We start from the raw sequence: 19,948 nt of genomic DNA on the forward strand, positions 1-19,948 counted from the left end.
AGCAATTTCCAGTAAGAAATGCTCGGTCTAAGGCCATTCGGCAATGGGTTTCACAGCCCTATAATAATGATACAAGTTATATCACCTTAAAAAGGGTTTATTTACAGCCTCCCGGTTGGCGCAGTGGTTAAGGGCGCTGTACTACCAGAGACTCTGGGATCGCGCCCAGGCGCTGTCGTAACCGGCCGCGACTGGGAGTTCCGTGGGGCGACACACAATTGGCCTAGCGTCGTCCGGGTTAGCCAGTAGGGATATCCTTGTCTCATTGCGCACCAGCGACTCCTGTGGCGGTTGGATGCGCTCTGTGTTAAGAAGCAGTGCGGTTTGGTTGGGTTGTGTATCGGAGGACGCATGACTTTCAACCTTTGTCTCTCCCGAGCCTGTACGGGAGTTGTAGCGATGAGACAAGATAGTAGCTACTAAACAATTGGATGCCACGAAATTGGGGAGAAAACGGGGTAAAAACATTTACAACATAAAAAAAACTGGGTTATTTACAACCTCCAAGCCGCATGGCACGGCAAAGTGGTATCGGAGAGTCTAACATATAACCCTTAACTTGAGTTCAGTCTTCCAATAAGAACCAATAAGAACCTGTCTGTGAAAGGCCTCAATTCTAGGCCGTAGAAAATCCTACATCCATATCATTAGATCAAAACAGGATGGATCAACAGTGATTCATATAACTGGTTTGCATCCTAGATTAGCAATAGTTGCATTATTTGTCTACCCATATGATGTGGATCATTGTCAGGTTATTTGATATATAGTGCATTCGGAAAGTATTCGGACCCCTTGACGTTTTCCAAATTATTTTACCTTATTTTACCTTATTCACCTTTTTTTCCCCCCACATCAATCTACCTACCCCATAACGATAAAGGGAACAAAGGTTTTTATACATTTTTGCAAATTTATTTTAAAAAACACACAAAAACAGAAATACCTCATTTACATAAGTATTCAAACCCTTTGCTATGAGACTCTAAATGTATCTCAGGTGCATCCTGTTTCCAACGATCGTCCTTGAGATGTTTCTACAACTTGATTGGAGTCCACCTGTGGTAAATTCAATGGATTGGACATGATTTGGAAAGGCACACACCTGTCTATATAATGTCCCACAGTTGACAGTGCATGTCAGAGCAAAAACCAAACCATGAGGTTGAAGGAATTGTCCGTAGAGCTCCGAGACAGGATTGTTTTCGAGGAAGAAATGACAAAGTCTTTCTCACTTGATTTGAATTTTCCACGACATTAACAATATTGGCTTGTTAACATCTTTGTTTTCGATATAAATAAATGTGGGACACAAAAAAGGCAGTGTAGAACACCATTGCCCAAAATGCATTGATCCAATAACATTCAAAAGATTGTTCTGAAGTTTGCTCCCAAAATGTATTTTTCTACGAATTAAGTCGCACAAAATTGTGTGTATTTTCACACGAATTAAGCCAAACAGAAACGCACAAAATCTGCTGAAATATTTTTGTAAATATTTACACAAAGTGTGAGATTGTGTTGCTGTAAACGTGCCCTGCCTCAAGCAGGAAACAAGTTATGGACTAACCAGAAATGTGGGATATCTGTTTATTGCAGTGGAGGCTGCTAAAGGGAGGATGGCTCATAATAATGTCTGGAACGAAGCACATGGAATGGCATTAAACACATGGTTATGTGTTTGATGTATTTAATACCATTTCACTTATTTCGCTCCAGTCATTACCACGAGCCCGTCCTCCCCAATTAAGGTGCCACCAGCCTCATGTGGTTTATAGCAACCCTGGAAGAAATATGTGTGACCTATCTTGTCATCTTTTTTGGCTAACTGCATTGGAATATTCTAATCTTTAAAGGGTCCATCTGCAATAACTATGTCAATTTTCAGACGTTTTAATTAATTATATATACCCATTGATTCTTAAAGAATAGAACTTACCGAACTGATGACTTTAGTTCGAATGTCATACCCCATCCAAACCCAAAACAAGCTTTTTTTTACTCTGTTGTTTGTTAACAATGTAATGGTACACAACCCCTGTATAGCTTTAAAACATAGTGGACATTTGTATTTTAATCTTATGGATGGTCAGTCCTTAAATCCATTAGCCTTGCTACCCAAACGCCTTGCTCCGGCCAAACACTAGGCCAAACGCTATGCCACGCCACAGATGTTAGTTTGTTCTCTGCAATGAGTCTGGATCTGAGTACCTCCCCAACGATTTCTAGAATGGAAAACCTTTCTAGACCATCTAGTCCCAGAAACCGTTGGGTTGGGCCAGAGCCAGAACACACATGGGTATAACAAGTTTTTATTTATTTATCGGAATTGGCTTTAATACTCTGATTTGTTCGAGATGATCCAACGTCTGATGACTTTGCTTTCAACAACATCCCTCATTTTGAAGTCACCACAAATAGGTTTAAGCAAAGTATAGTGTCATTGTTTTCAGGAAAGTGTACCCAAGGGGGATAGGAGGGGCAGGAGGCAAACTAAGGGCAAGAGCAGGGCAGCCATCTGATCTAGCCTTTCTTCCACCGCAAGATACGTGAGCTTGGACCAAGTTTAGTGAGACTTTTAGATCAAATAAAGTCTCAGTAACTTCGAAGAGATGAAAAGAAGCATGGAAAGCTTTCTGGAGTTCTCAGATCATTTATACCAATATCATATTATTTTCTAAGTAATAATAATCATTGTTGGTATAAGGTTGTTTTTGTCTCTATTCCACTTGTGTAATAACAATGACCAAGGATTCTACATTTGTGTGAGGTCTGCCTATCTTAAAACCCCATGACACAATAGAGCAGGACGTGGGAGGGGCCATCCAGTTGTGCTTGCAGCGTCGTCACATTGTGCTCATGTGTAAACGATGAGGTCCACGACCAAACTGAAATTCCCCTAACCATCCTCACTCATTCTCCACTTAACCTCTACATACATTGTACAGAGGTATCCTGGTAAAGCACGAAATAAAAAAAAAGCGCTTGGAAGCTGGAAAGATACGTTGTCTGTCCGCAATCGGAGGACGCGATTCTTCAAGTGGTTATTTTGGCATAAGATCAGGTAAGCAGCGCAGCTGGAAACGCGCGATTTAAGGGGAATTGTCTTTTAGCTCATCGGTGGGCTATTTATGAGAACTTCAGACATAGAAGTTAATTTTTTTAACGATAAATGATCTGAATTCGACATTATAAGCCGGTGATAGGTTTTCCCGTTACGTTCCCAGTGACACCATGAAAATGGGAGCCGTCGAGAGCGCAAAATAAAGACAGTTCCACAACATTGGAATCCGTAGCACTAGAGTACTTACTTCACTTGATTATCAAACAGCAACACATTTTCACAACTGTTCGAAAGAGTAATATTACTGACATAAGTCTAGCCTACCTGTATGGATAATTATTTAACAAATGGCAATTCATCTAATAGACATCACATCCCCCATTATCCCTTATTTATTTTTAACAGATTATTACAAGAGTGAATATCCTGACATAATGCATTTTGGAAATTGTCAAACATCTCCTTAATGTTTCCCATAGTCACGAGGACTGCTTGTGGGTGATGCAGGTCAAGTTACATCAATGGAAGCCTTTGGTCCCTTTTGACAGAAACACAGACTGATGTGGTCTACATATGGCCTATGATGCATTTTTAACATATTCACATCCAGCTAATAAAATCATGCTTGTGCATTGCACTGTTTAACAGTAACCAGGTTGGGATACACTGTCCAAATTTAGTTGGAGACCTTAGCCCTGTTTATATAAGGCTCTGCTTATTAACATCACCTTCTGGTGGCCCTTTCATGCAAGCATGATCTCAGGAATGTTGTATGCACCTCTATGAATTTATTGTTCAAGGCAAGGCATGCTCAACGTCATCATTATAACCAGCATGGCCCGTTCTAGGCATAAGGGGGGCCGGGCCCCTGACCAAAATAATATAAATAAATATAGAAATACATTTCCTTGTGCATCAGCAGTTTCTCTCGTGTTATGCCAGTCACTGAATTAATCAGCCATGTCAGCTAACAGTTTTAAGATTGGTAGTTAGTCTAGCCAGATATCTAAACTTGTAGTAATCATGGCCGAATACCGACCAGGCACACAGGGCACGTGCACAGGGGCCCTGACCTCCAAAGGGCCCACATTGATTTTGTTAGTCATTCCCACTCAGATATCATATTAACATGGCATAAGTCATTACAAAATGTGTAAAATTGCAGACAATTTGCTTTAAAATGGAGGGGAAAAAATCTCCCCCAAATGGCAAATTTGGTATAATTGCAGGAAATTATCTATAAAACTGCACATTTCCTCTCTCTGCCCCATGGCAAAATGAGGAGAATTGCATGAAAGGTGTTATGTAATTGCAAAGTCTTCTCTCCACCTCATTGCAACATGTGTAGAATTGCAGAAAATGTGTTCTAAATCTGAAACATTTTCTCTACACCCCAGAGCAATTATGTGTAGAATTGCAGGAAATAAATGTCAAGAGGGGGGGCACTGTTTTTCCACGAGGTGGGGAACCCTCCAATTAAATCTCAGGGTCCCCAAAAAGCTATAGCGCCAGTCCTGAGAATCAGGATGAGAGGGCTCTGAAATATCACTATGTATAATTGCCACTAAGCAAAAGCAGCCCACTCAGGGCTTTGTGACTCACAGCATACCCTCAAAGGAAAAGGCTATATGGACACTCCTGACCTGCAAACCAACATTTCATTTCAGAATTGGTTAAAATTAGGTAAAGGGTCAGTTTTAGATTTTGGTTAGTCATTTTGCAGGTCAGCAGCATTTTTATAATCTCTCTCATCCTCACAGCTGTGGGTTGCTATAGTTTTCACATAGCTTTACTGCAGATCTCAAATTCCCACTGTAAGGCATTGCCATAACAGATCATTCTCTTCGGGTTATCGTCACAACCGTGTATCTTTCCCCTCACGCCGACACCACGATGGCTCTCAAGAAACTACACTGGACTTTGTGCAAACTGGAAACCGCATATCCTGAGACAATATTTATTGTAGCTTGGGGACTTTAATCAAGGAAACCTGAGGAAAACGCTACCAAAGTTTTATCAACACAACGCCTGCGCTATTAGCTCATCAAGAATTCTTGACGATTGTTACTCCTCCTTTCAGACATCTGCTCTGAACTCACAGGTCTTAACATTGAAGTCAATAACATGAACAAGGTCTAAATTCAACCTCTTCAAATTCGCAACATCAATGAAGATAGTGATACATTTATTACAGGCTACTAGTTCTAGAAAATTAATACCAGATGTGAAATCTCTCATTACTACTCCTAGTAGTGCAAGTGAGGAGATGGACATCGCCAACACATTATTTTTTTTGGGGGGGGCAAATAAGTCACAGATACAATTATGTTGAGCAGGCTGATTGGAGATGCTCAAACAACATAGAGATAATCCCAGGTAATCCATCTTGATCTTTTAGAATTATATATTTTTGAATGAGCTTTTCTAGTGGATTAAGTCTGCATTATGGAAACACAACAGTCAACTAAACTGTAGGCAGCAATGTTTGCTCTGAGATGACCTGGGTCTGTCACTCATGGTCAAGTCTGACATTCCAGTGACAACAAATACGATATATTTCATAAACACTGGGCTTCATGTGGCTCAATTCTTACCCCAGCCATGTTGTAGTTTATTTACTTTCTTTCTGTTTGGCTTACACAAAAAATACCTGCACTCAAAGTGATAAGAACAAACGCATAGATTGTTGGAATCTTTCCTTTGAAAATACAGGCAGATTTATCTACGCTGTATGCATGAGCTGAGTGCTTACAAGGAAATCAATAGGGATAATCTTTTATTATGTAATATAACTTAGTTTTTACAGTAGAATAGTGGGTTGAGTTGTTTTAATGTAGGCTGCTTCCCTTGAGTACAGTATGAGTGTATTCCTGACCTGCAGTGAGTAAGCCAATGTGAGTGTGGCTATGTGGGAGCTGTCACTGAGCATAAAGAATGTGCAGAAGCAACAAGCTAAAAAAGAATGCCCCTTTCTCCCTTTTTATCTAGATGACCCACAACTGGTCCAGATGTATGTTTATAAACATAAGCTCTCTCTCTCTAACTGAGATCAGGTCAGCATTGTGTGAGGAACAACATTTTAAAAAGAGGAACACCAAATCTTGATGTGGCAGCATGTTTTTCTTGTGTTTCCTGTCTCAGGAAATTCCCTTCCTTCCTAATTCCTTTTGAAAACTGCATGACCCATGTTGGAAAGTCCTGCTGAATTATCTAGGGAACCCTACATGATGTTAATGGATTTCTGATGTGTCCATGACTGTGTTCATAACTGATGTTGTGGAATTCACCTAGACTAAATCATTCTGGGTCATTCCAAGAAATGAGTTTCTTTTGCATTCATTTGATATTTTATGTAGAAATTGTGCACAAATATTGAATTTTAAAAGTCTGTTATATTAAATGAAGTGTCCTTTATTATAGACCACATGGACAATTCTATAAATCTGAATGGAAGACCTCCTTCCCTAAAGGCTTTCTCATCCAAACTTAATGATGCTGTTGGTGTCGTACGCAGCCACGCAGTCGTGGGTGAACAGGGAGTACAGGAGGGGACTAAGCATACACCCCTGAGGGGCACCCGTGTTGAGAGTCATTGTGGTGGATGTGTTGTTGCTTAGCCTGACCACCTGGGGGTGGCCCGTCAGGAAGTCCTGGATCCAGTTGCAGAGGGAGATGTTCAGTCCCAGGGTCCTGAGCTTAGTGAGCTTGTAGGGCAGTGTCATGTTGAACGCTGAGCTGTAGTCAATGAACAACATTCTCACATAGGTATTCCTTTTTTCCAGGTTGGCGAGGGTAGTGTGGAGTGCAATAGAGATTGTGTCATCTATGCATCTGTTGGGGCGCTATGCAAATTGGAGTGGGTCCAGGGTGTCTGGGATGATGGTGTTGATCTAAGCCATGATCAGACTTTCAAAGCATTTTGTGGTGTTAGGTTCTAATTCTCAGAGTAAAACTCAACGGGCACTATGAAAGCTTTAGACCAAGTTTATTCATCCCAGAGGGTTAATACAGCTGCATTAGACAAAAACATTTTCACACAAGCACTGATATTTAACCCTTCCTCCTATGCTGAATCATCTCCTACACATCTGCACAAACATTGTATCTTTACTACTTTGCAGGACACTAAATAATCTGGGCCATAAACTTTTCTTTCTCCCTTAATGTGACCTGACCTCGACCCCCTTCGTCACTAATCTATGGCTCTCTCCCCTTATCAATGCCTGCCACATGTGATCGCTTCCATGCACTCAGCACATTCCAAGCTTAATTGCACACACTATATACCTTCCTCCTGCAGATAACCATTAACTTTTGGTGTAGACCCTCTAAACCTAAGCACTCCCTCAGTGACACGAATAAGTATATTTCATATTCTCATAACCCAACAGTGGCTACAGATGTGAGTGCTACTAGGCGATAATAATTTAGACATGTTACCTTGGTGTTCTTGGGCACATGAACCATGGTAGTCTGCTCGAAACATGTAGGTATTACAGACTGGATCAGGGACAGTTTGAAAATGTCAGTGAAGACACTTGCCAGCTGACCAGCATATGCTTTGAGTATGCATCCTGGTAATCCATCTGTCCCCGCGGTAAATGTTAACCTGTTTAAAGGTATTACTCACATTGGCTACAGAGAGTGAGATCACACAGTCATACGGAACAGCTGGTGCTCTCATGCATGGTTCAGTGTTGCTTGCCTCAGAGAGCATAGAAGGTATTTAACTCGTCTGGTAGGCTAGTGTCACCGGGAAGCTCGCGGCTGGGTTTTCCATTGTAATCCATGATAGTTTGCGAGCCCTGCCATATCCGACGAGTGTCAGAGCTGGCATAGTAGGATTTGATCTTAGCCTTGTATTGACACATTGCCTGTTTTTATGGCTCGGCGGAGGTCGTAGCGGGATTTCTTATAAGCATCCAGATTAATGTCCCACAGCTTGAAATCGGAAGCTCTAGCCTTTAGCTCAGTGCAGATGTTGCCTGTTATTCATGGTTTCAGTTTTGGATATGTACGTATGGTCACTGTGGGCAAGATGTCGTCGATGCACTCATTAATGAAGCAGGTGACTGATGTGGTAAACTCCTCAATGTTATTGGATGAATCCCGGAACATATTCCAGTCTGTGCTAGTGAAACAGTCCTGTAGCTTAGCATCCGCTTCATCGGACCACTTCCAAATTGAGCGTGTCACTGGTACTTCCTGTTTTGAATTTAAGCAGGAATCAGTAGGATAGAGTTATGGTCAGATTCGCCATATGGAGGGTGAGGGAGAGCCTTTTATGCATTTCTGTGTGTGGAGTAAACTTGATGCTGACATGCTGGTTAAAATGATTTCCCTGCATTTCCCTGCAGTTTCCCTGCATTAAAATCACCGGCCATGACAAGCGTCGTCTCTGGATGTGCATTTTCTTGTTTATTTATGGTCCTATACAGCTCGTTGAGTGTGGTCTTAGTTCCAGCATCGGTTTGTGGTGGTAAATAGACAGCTACGAAAAATTGGTGAGTAATATGGTCTGCAGCTTATAATGAGGTATTCTAACTCAGACGAACAAAAACTCAAGGCTTCCTTAATATTAGAGATTGTGCACCAGCTGCTGTTGACAAAGAGACACACCCCTCCCCATTATGCTTACCTACCTGAGGCTGCTGTCTGGTCTAGACAATGCATGGAGGAACCCGCAAGATATATTCATCCAGTTTGTTCTCCAGTGACTGCACATTCGACAACAGAACACAGGTCAATGACGGTCTATTTTTTTGCCCGAACTAATCTCGTTAGGAGACCGCCTCACCTGCCTCTTTTTCGCTACCGCCTCCTCTTTTGAGTCCCGGGGATTAGAGCTTGGTCTGGAGTAAACGTCCAGAGCTGCCAACTCGTTGAAGTAGAAATCTTCATCCAAATCGAGGTTAGTGATCACTGTTCTGATGTCCAGAAGCCGTTTTGGGTCATAGGAAGTGATGGCAGGGACATTATGTACAAAAAAAAGTTAAGATTAGCATTAAAAACAAAATTGCAGAATTGGTCAGGAGCCCGTAAAATGGCCACTATCCACTGCAGCAGCATAAAAATAAAATAAAATAATAATACATTTTTTTATTCACCCTGTCACAAGGGGATTTGTGGATGATTTAACTCTGTTACTTTATTTGGCACTTAATAGGCACTTACTGATATGGGAAAATGCGTTTTTTATTGAACATGTGCGTTTTATGACAGAATGGTAACATTTGGTGAAATAATTTTAAAAAAATGTAACTACTGAAAAGGCACAGAATTGGTGAAACAACCCTTCTATTTACCATGGACCCTACTGTACATCACTTTGTACAGTTGAATAGATTGTAGATCCTTGTAAGGTGTTCAAATGCTTGAGTATAAATATCATTAGATATCAGAAAGCAGCCAGTGAAGCAGGAGACATTCCACCCATTCTGTAGCTAATGAACATAGCTTTTTGACAGAGGATGAGAAGGCCTGGCTGCCATGGTAACATTGTCACACTGGCAGCCCAAGTCGGGGGTGGAATCAGCAACGCCACAAACGTGTCTGGAATAGAACAGCTCCTTTTTTTGCCTGTTGAATTATAGGGAACTTAAGAACTGAATGGAAATTCAATTTGTAGGAGTTTACAGGTTCTTGCATTTCAGGGTTGACTTGAGTTCCATCTAAATTCCCACTGTGGTGGAATCTTATCATCTGTACCCAGTGTTTTTACCCCTTTGTTATTCTGCGTAGATTGTTCGAGAGCCATTAAACTCAACTCAGAAACATTATGTACATAGCCCAGATTCCTTAGCTAAGGCCATGTGTTGGAGAGCTGCGTGCAGAGCTGCAATTTTGTTGTTTATATTTATCCTCTCCAATACCATCTCTTTAGGTTAGTCTTGGCAAGTGTGATATAATTAAAGGCATTTTGGGAGGAAAATTCGACCTCTAATATGTTCATTCGATTGCTAGATCATCACGTCACACTTTGCAACTACAGATTAAGTATTTCTGGGAATTTTGCCCTTTTTTAGACTCAATCCCTACCCAGTCAGTGTGGGCGCTTGCATACACCGATTACCAGTGGTGGCTGGTGGCACACATCTCTTGCAATGTGTAACCAGCAGAGGAGGCTGGTAAGAGGAGGATGGGCTCATGGTAATGGCTGGAACGGAACAAATTGAATGGTCTCAAACACACCAAACGCCTGGTACCATTAATTCCATTCTATTCATTATTATGAGCCATCCTCCTCTTACCAGCCTCCTCTGCTGGTTACACATTGCAAGAGATGTTGCGCGTATCTGGTAGTGGTGCAGGGTACTGTGAGGGAGCAGTGTTCTGGGGCTATCCCAGAAAAGGTCACTTGTGTGATCAAAATGTGCCACTCACGGTCTGAGATCAGATGAGCTTATTAATATCCTGGGTGGTATTTTTCTCTTCACAGTGATACTATTACTCAAAACCTTGTTTACGGTTGGATGTAATTGAAAATAGAGTATATACACAGAATAATATCTCCCATAAATATGCACAGTCTTTGTCATGCCTGTCTTTGTGTTTGCTGTTGATTAGCTGACAGCGAGTCGCTTCCCTTTCACTGCAGGATTAAGTTTGGATGTTTGGCAGGACTAATGATGACAGGACTGCTGACATATCATTCACTTGTCACACAATGTGCAGAGCTGTCATTTCTTATGAATGTGCTATGTTGTGATAAAGGCCTGCATCCTTTAGACAGGAATGCCCTGAAACAATTCTAATGGGGACTAGTTGTCCTGCATATTTATGCAAAAGTCCATCTGCAGGTCAAATAGTTAATGGCTTGTTTGCACAAAAAGATGCCAATAACAGTTTGACTATGAACGGCAAAAGAAAATTCACTTTTCACCCTTTTCAGCACTTTATAGTAAACAGGTTTATGTTCACTATGATGCTGAACTGAACCTCTTGCCCCCTTAATGAATTAAACTACCTTAACTTCCGTCCACAGACCCTCTCCATCACCATGTCAGTGAAGACGGATGGGAAGAGGAAGTGGGCGGCGGTGAGGGGCCATCTGGGCTCCTCCCAGGACTCAGACACCCAGCTGGAGGCCAACCTGGAGAGTGCCGACCCAGAGCTGTGCATCTGCATGCTCCAGGTGCCCAGTGTGGTCAACTACTCTGGGCTGAAGCGTCGTCTGGAGGGCAGCGAGGAGTCCTGGATGGTCCAGTTCCTGGAGCTGAGTGGGCTGGACCTGCTGCTGGAGGCCCTGGACAGGCTATCTGGGAGGGGCTGCTCCCGCATCACAGATGCCCTGCTGCAGCTTACCTGTGTCAGCTGTGTCCGGGCCGTCATGAACTCCTCGGCTGGGATCCACTTTATCGTGGAGAATGAGGGCTACATCCGCAAACTCTCCCAAGGTTCTACATCACCTAGGAATGAGGAGAAATGCAGTGTTTAAAAATGTGTTCCACTGATAATTTAATTATTTTATTTCCGCGTCGTACACCAATTGGTGCCCAGCCCATATGGGCTTATGAAACAGGATATCAAGTATGTGTGCACAAAACAAAAAAATATATACAGTATACATGGCACGTTGTGTTAGTTCAAAAGTTTGGAATCACTTAGAAATGTCCTTGTTTTCTATGAAAACGTACATAAAATGAGTTGCAAAATGAAAGGAAATATAGTCAAGATGTTGACAAGGTTATAAATAACCATTTTTTATTGAAATAATAATTGTGTCCTTCAAACTTTGCTTCGTCAAAGAATCCTCCATTTACAGCAATTATAGCCTTGAAGACCTTTGGCATTATAGTTATCAAGTTGTTGAGGTAACCTGAAGAGATTTCACCCCATGCTTCCTGAATCACATCCCACAAGTTGGATTGGCTTGATGGGCACTTCTTACAAGCTGCTCCCACAACAGATCGATAGGGTTGAGATCTGGTGACCAGTGTGTGTTATTTTGCCCATCTTGATCTTTTCATTTTATTGGCCAGTCTGAGATATGGCTTTTTCTTTGCAACTCTGCCTAGAAGGCCTGCATTCCGGAGTCGGCTCTTCACTGTTGACGTTGAGACTGGTGTTTTGCGGGTAGTATTTAATGAATCTGCCAGTTAAGGCAGTGAGGCGTCTGTTTCTCAAATTAGACACTCTAATGTACTTGTCCTCTTGCTCAGTAGTGCACAGCGTTGTACAAGATCTTCAGTTTCTTGGCAATTTCTCACATGAAATAGCCTTCATTTCTCAGAACAAGAACAGACTGACGAGTTTCAGAATTGTTTTTTTGTTTCTGGCCATTTTGAGCCTGTAATCGAACCCACAAATGCTGATGCTCCAGATACTTAACTAGTCTAAAGAAGGCCAGTTTTATTGCTTCTTTAATTAGAATAACAGTTTTCAGCTGTGCTAACATAATTGCAAAAGGGTTTTCTAATGATAAATTAGCCTTTTAAAATTATGAACTTCGATTAGCTAACACAACGTGTCATTGGAACACAGGAGTGATAGTTGCTGATAATGGGCCTCTGTACGCCTATGTAGATATTCCATTAAAAATCTGCCATTTCGAGCAACATAAGTCATTTACAACATTAATAATGTCTACACTGTATATCTGATCAATTCAATGTTATTTAAATGGACAAAAAAAAGGCTTTTCTTTCAAAAACAAGTAAACTTCTGAACAGTAGTGTATATACAGTACCAGTCAAAAGTTTGGACACACCTACTCACTCAAGGTTTTTCTTTATTTTACTATTTTCTACATTGTATAATAGTAGTGAAGACATCAAAATTATGAAATAACACATATGGATTCATGTAGTAACCAAAAAAGTGTTAAACAAATGAAAATATAGTTTATATTTGAGATTCTTCAAAGTAGCCACCCTTAGCCTTCATGACAGGTTTGCACTCTTTTTTTTGGTATTTGTAAAAAAATATATATATATTTTTTTAGGGGGTGGATCAGCTTTAATATTTCTGATAGATTGTTGCTTCCATCAATGTAATTGTCTGCATCATTTCCTATCCACCATATACATTTTTTTGTAAATATATATATATATATATATATACACACATAAGCATTCAGACATTTACACATATACAGTTGAAGTCAGAAGTTTAAATACACCTTAAACAAATACATTTAAACTCCGTTTTTCACAATTCCTGACATTTAATCAGTGTAAAAATTCCCTGTCTTCTGTCAGTTAGGATCACCACTTTATTTTAATGTGAAATGTCAGAATAATAGTAGAGAGAATGATTTATTTCAGCTTTTATTTCTTTCATCACATTCAGAAGTCAGAAGTTTACATACACTCAATTAGTATTTGGTAGCATTGCCTTTAAATTGTTTAACTTGGGTGAAAAGTTACGGGTAGCATTCCACAAGCTTCCCACAATAAGTTGGGTGAATTTTGGCCCATTCCTCCTGACAGAGCTGGTGTAACTGGGTCAGGTTTGTAGGCCTCCTTGCTCACATGCGCTTTTTCAGTTCTGCCCACAAATTTTCTATTGAGGTCAGGGCTTTGTGATGGCCACTCCAATACCTTGACTTTGTTGTCCTTAAGCCATTTTGCCACAACTTTGGAAGAATGCTTGGGGTCAATGTCCATTTGGAAGACGCATTTGTGACCAAGCTTTAACTTGATGTCTTGAGATGTTGCTTCAATATATCCACATAATTTTCCTACCTCATGATGCCATCTATTTTGTGAAGTGCACCAGTCCCTCCTGCAGCAAAGCACCCCCACAACATGATGCTGCCAGCCCCGCGCTTCACGGTTGGAATGGGGTTCTTCAGCTTGCAAGCATCCCCATTTTTCCTCCAAACATAAAGATGGTTATTATGGCCAAATAGTTATATTTTTGTTTCATCAGACCAGAGAACATTTCTCCAAAAAGTACGATGTTTGTCCCATGTGCAATTGCAAACCGTAGTCTGTCTTTTTTAATGTGGGTTTTGGAGGAGTGGCTTCTTCCTGGCTGAGCAGCCTTTCAGGTTATGTCGATATAGGACTCGTTTTACTGTGGATATAGATACTTTTGTACCTGTTTCCTCCAGCATCTTCACAAGGTCCTTTGCTGTTGTTCTGAGATTGATTTGCACTTCTCGAACGAGGTTGAAAAACAAGTTTTAATGACTCCAACATAAGTGTATGTATACTTCCGACTTCAACTGTATATATAAACTCAAGTCGTACTTTATCAAAAGCCTTTTCAAAATCAGCTATGAAAACCTGTAACTATCATCTGTGGAAGAAGGTGTGGACCAAAGTGCAGAGTGGCAGCTCCGGACAGGAGGGCGACTCTGGCAGCTCCGGACAGGAGGGCTGGTCCGTGGAGGAGGTACAGGACAGACCGGGCTGTGGGGGAGCACTGGAGATCTGGTGCGTAGCCTTGACACCACTACTCCAGGCTGAATGCCCACTCTAGCCCGGCACGTGCGGGGAACTGGAACAGGCTGCACTGGGATCTCCTGGCGAACTGGGGAAACCATACCTAGAGCCGGCGGGGGATATCCTGGCCAGAGGACACGCACTGGAGGTCTGGAGAGCAGGGCTGGCACCATCCTCCTGGCTGGATCCTCACCCTAGTCCGGCAGATGCGGGGAGCTGGAATGTAGACCACCGGGCTAAGAACACGTACTGGAGATCTGTAGCGCCAAGCTGGCACAAGACGTGCAGGGCTGGGGAGGAGCACAGGAGGCCTGGTGCTTGGGGCTAGCACGCACCTCAGGACGAGAATGGAGAGCTAACTCAGGTGACATCAAATCGAGGACACGCTCCATCGGGTGGATATCGTGCCTCATGCACCAACACAGCAACTCTCTCATTCCTCTCTCCTCCAATCTCCCCATCAACTCCTTCACTGTTTCTGCTTTGCTGTCGTCGCTCACCTCCAATTTCACCCTGACTGGCTCTGGTTCCATCCTCTGCTCCGCCGACCGTCCCGTGTGCCTCCCCAAAATAAATTATTGGGGCTGCCTCTCCTGGCCACACTGCTTGGTCCTTTGGTGGTGGGTAGTTCTGTAACGATCATCTGTGGAAGAAGGTGTGGACCAAAGCGCAGTGTGGTACATGTTCATACTTTTATTTGAACTGAACACTGAAATAACTAAAATAACAAAGAAAATGAACGAAAACCAAAACAGTCCTGTCAGGTGCAGAAAGACACAAAACAGAAAATAACTACCCACGAGACACAGGTGGGAAAAGGCTACCTAAGTATGGTTCTCAATCAGAGACAACGATAGACAGCTGCCTCTGATTGAGAACGACACCCGGCCAAACACACAGAAATACAAAACATAGAACACAAAACATAGAATGCCCACCCCAACTCATGCCCTGACCAAACCAAAATAGAGACATAAAAAGGATCTCTAAGGTCAGGGAGTGACAACACCATGCCTGGTTTCCTCGATAATCCATAGTATTCTATTGTTTCCAGTACTCGTCTTAAATGATCTCCAATGTATCGTCCATGTAAAAATCTGTTTGATTAGAATTAATAATATCTGACAAAACCTTTAAATTCTATGTGCCAAGCATTTAGCTAGAATTTTTCCATCACAACACTGAAGTTTAAGAGACCTCCAATTTTTTTAATGGACTGGATCTTTATATATACCACTTGGATCCTGTTTCAGTAATAATGAAATCAGACGTTCTTGTTGCGTGTCCGATAATCTGTTGTTTATATAGGAGTGGTTAAAACTTGCTAATATTGGGTCCTCTGAGTATATCAAAAAATGTTTGGTATACTTCCACTTGTATGCCATCCAGATTTGCACACGCTTGGCATTCTCTCAACCAGCTTCACCTGGAATGCTTTTCCAACAGTCTTGAAGGAGTTCCCACATCTGCTGAGCACTAGTTGGCTGCTTTTTCTTCACTCTGTGGTCCAACTCATCCCAAACCATCTCAATTGGGTTGAGGTTGGGTGATTGTGGAGGCCAGGTCATCTGATGCAGCACTCTATTACTCTCCTTCTTGGTCAAATAGCCCTTTACACAGCCTGGAGGTGTGTTGGGTCATTGTGCTATTTAAAAACAACTGATAGTCCCACTAAGCGCAAACCAGATGGGGTGGCGTATCGCTGCAGAATGCTGTGGTAGCCATGCTGGTTAAGTGTGCCTTGAATTCTAAATAAATTACCGACAGTGTTAACAGCAAAGTTCGTTCACCTACTCTGCATCTCACAGCGGTTGGAACCAAAAATCTCACATTTGGCCTCCTCAGACCAAAGGACAGATTTCCTCTGGTCTAATGTCCATTACTCATGTTTCTTGGCCCCAGCAAGTCTCTTATTATTATTTGTGTCCTTTAGTAGTGGTTTCTTTGCAGCAATTTGACCATGAAGCCCTGATTCATGCAGTCTCCTCTAAATAGTTGATGTTGAGATGTGTCTGATATTTGAACTCTGTGAAGCATTTATTTGGGCTGCAATTTCTGAGGCTGGTAACTCTAATGAACTTATCCTCTACAGCAGAGGTAACTCTGGGTCTTCCTTTCATGTGACGGTTCTCATGAGAGCCAGTTTCATCATAGCGCTTGATGGTTTTTGCCTTAAAGTAATGATGGACTGTCGTTTCTTTTTGCTTAGTTGAGCTGTTCTTGCAAAAATATGGACTTGGTCTTTTACCAAATAGGGCTATATTCTGTATACCACTCCTAGCTTGTCACAACACAACTGATTGGCTCAAACGCATTAAGGAGGTAAGAAAACAAGGCACACTGGTTAATTGAAACGCATTCCAGGTGACTACCTGGAACAAGGCAACGGTTGGCTACTTTGAAGAATCTCAAATATAAAATATATTTTGATTTGTTTAACACTTTTTTGGTTACTACATGATTCCATATGTGTTATTTCATAGTGTTGATGTCTTCACTACTATTCTACAATGTAGAAAATAGTACAAATAAAGAATTGAATGAGTAGGTGTGTCCAAACATTTGACTGGTACTGTATATATAATGTAAAGGCCATATTGAGCATAAATGCACATACATAACATTTTTATTCAGTTGTAGATTTAGGAGTACAATGGCAACATGGAACAATTCAGGTCAGATATAGGCTATTATGTCAGACAACGTGTATGGAGTGAGACACTGTGTGGAGGGACAGTGCATTGCAACATCTTCACATACACTGACACACTTATCACAAACACAAAACGTTTTCAGAAAAGTGGCAAAGTTCACGTCACGTTTCCTTAAATTAAGCCATAATATTCTAGAGGTCACCAGACAAGGGAGAAAGAAAGAGGCAGGATGTAATATGAGGACCATGACCATGGTTGTATTCATTACATCTTGCAACTGAAATCAAACCAAACAGAACCAAACAGAGCAAATGGAACAAAACAGGGAGGGACCTACCTCAATTTGTCCAATAGAAACTTTCAATGAAAAACATTTTCCGTTCCATTTCGGTTTTGCAACAGACAAAATGTTTTGCAACACGGTCAACATAATGAATGTGTACACTGACTGTGACAATGTCTTACCACAGCCTTGGACACGTCCAATACCATGGTGAAGAAGCAGGTGTTTGAGCTGCTTGCTGCCCTGAGCATGTTCTCCTCTGATGGGTACCGTCTGGCCCTGGATGCCCTGGACCATTACAAGGCAAGTGTCATACAGCCAGACAAGCTTTCACTAAGGGACAGAGGCTATGGAAATATATACCATTCATCTACAGGATAAGTTGCCTGATTGTGATTTAGGAAGGATAATGAGAGAAAAATGCTGGGGGGAAAGTACACATAACAATATGTGTGATTCTTGATGAATGCTGACAGAAATCAGATATGACAAAAAAAATGTTACATGCTATTTCAGCTCAAAAAAATCTCATTAAATAGGATAATTAAAGTCATTTTATTAATTCCATACATTACTGAATAACTATATGACTTAGCCCCCAGAAATGCCTTCTAGTGTACAGATGTTAGACTGCCTAAGTAACTTAATTCTGTTATCTAGTTACATCCATAGTTGTCAATACATTGATTAATGTTACTTTCTGATCAATATTAAACCATTCCGTGTATGGGGTGGGGGGTGGGGCTGTCCTCACACAGTGTGAGTGAATGATATACAGTACGTCTAATGTGTTCATTTGTCCCGTAGGGTGTGAAGACCCAGTTGTATCGCTTCAGTGTGATCATGAACGAGCTGCAGGCCACAGACAACATGCCCTACATGGTCACCCTCCTCAGTGTCATCAACGCCATCATCTTTGGGACAGACGACCTGCAACAGAGAGACAAGATCCGCAAGGAATTTATTGGTACAGCACATTGTTTATCTTCACTACTCAGCCACTTGGCAGAGATTCAGTTCATATGCAAGGTCACACAGTGGCACATTGTTAATGACAAAATGTATACTGAACAAAACTATAAAACGCAACATGCAACCATTTAAAAGATTTTACTGAGTTATAATTGAAATATATTCATTAGGCCCTAATCGAAGGATTTCACATGACTGGGAACACGTATATGCATCTCTTGGTTACAGATAACTTTAAAAAATGTACGGGCGTGGATCAGAAAACCAGTCAGTATCTGGTGTGACCGCCATTTGCCTCATGCAGCGCGACACATCTCCTTCACATAGAGTTGATCAGGGTGTTTATTGTGGCCTGTGTAATGTTGTCCTACTCCTCTTCAATGGTTCGGGCTAGGCCCCTTAGTTCCTGTGATGGGAAATCTGAACGCTACAGCATACAATGACATTCAAGACGATTCCGTGCTTCCAACTTTGTGGCAACAGTTTGGGGAAGACCTTTTCCTGTTTCAGCATGACAATGCCCCATGCACAAAGTGAGGTCCATACAGAAATGGCTTGTCGAGAACAGTGTGGCAGAACTTGACTGGCCTGCACAGAGCCCTGACCTCAACCTCATCGAAAACCTTTGGGATGAATTAGAATGCCGACTGTGAGCCAGGCCTAATCTCCCAACATCAGTGCCCGACCTCACTAATGCTCTTGTGGCTGAATGGTAGCAAGTTCCCACAGCAATGTTCCAACATCGAGTGGAATGCCTTCCCAGAAGAGTGGAGGCTGTTATAGCAGCAAAGTGGGGACCAACTCCATAATAATGCCCATGATTTTGGAGTGAGATGTTCGATGTCCTTCTAGCTACTGTATATGCCTGTCCTCAATCTGTCCCCTATCTTGTCCCCAAACACCTGAATCTTGTGCAAACCTCATATTCAGGGATACAATTATGCATTTGTGTCTGGCATAGATGGTGTTACATTCATCTTTTTTTTGTTTTTGAAAAATATGTGTTTTAATGAAGGGGAAATCAAGATTAGGCCTAGCTACAGTATGCTGTAGATTTGTGTGCTGAAATTGTTGAAGAAATATTGGCATAGTAGGCATATCAAAATTTGATAAACTCTAGTCTGTCATATATGCTATGCATAATATTATGGTTCTTGACAGGTTACAGTATTGTCTATCCCAATATTAGACCTCTGATTATTTATTTATTTAATAAGAAGAAGTCTAAGAACATTCCAAAGCGGTCTAATGCCGCGTTCAAAAGCACTCAGAACTCACCACTCAAATCTCCGACTTCTGACTTCAGTGCGTTCAAGACAACTGGGAACTCAGGGAAAAAACTAGCGCCGAATGGTCATCCAACTCGAAATTTCATGTCAGAAACTCGGGCATCTTTCTAGAGCGTTAACCTAAAGATCACTTACGTCATGATTTAACCTTTTTTTTTTTCGAATTCCCAGTTGTCTTGAGAGCACCATTATATTGGGCTAAGTAGGCTATTCTCTATGAACAGGCTTTGATTTATGCCTACCTTTTTATAATGGCCCTATTGGCGGCAGTCTAACAAAAGCTTGTCTGAAGTCAA

At 41.6% G+C, this 19,948-nt stretch overlaps 1 pseudogene; it reads left to right on the forward strand.

The window, feature by feature from the left end:
• Positions 1 to 2,861: 2,861 nt before the first annotated feature.
• Positions 2,862 to 19,948, forward strand: part of LOC115146257 (inverted formin-2-like) — a 29,416-nt pseudogene continuing 12,329 nt past the window's right edge.

The sequence above is a fragment of the Oncorhynchus nerka genome, linkage group LG18 (assembly GCF_034236695.1).
Source record: "Oncorhynchus nerka isolate Pitt River linkage group LG18, Oner_Uvic_2.0, whole genome shotgun sequence".
Classification (NCBI taxonomy): Eukaryota; Metazoa; Chordata; class Actinopteri; order Salmoniformes; family Salmonidae; genus Oncorhynchus; species Oncorhynchus nerka.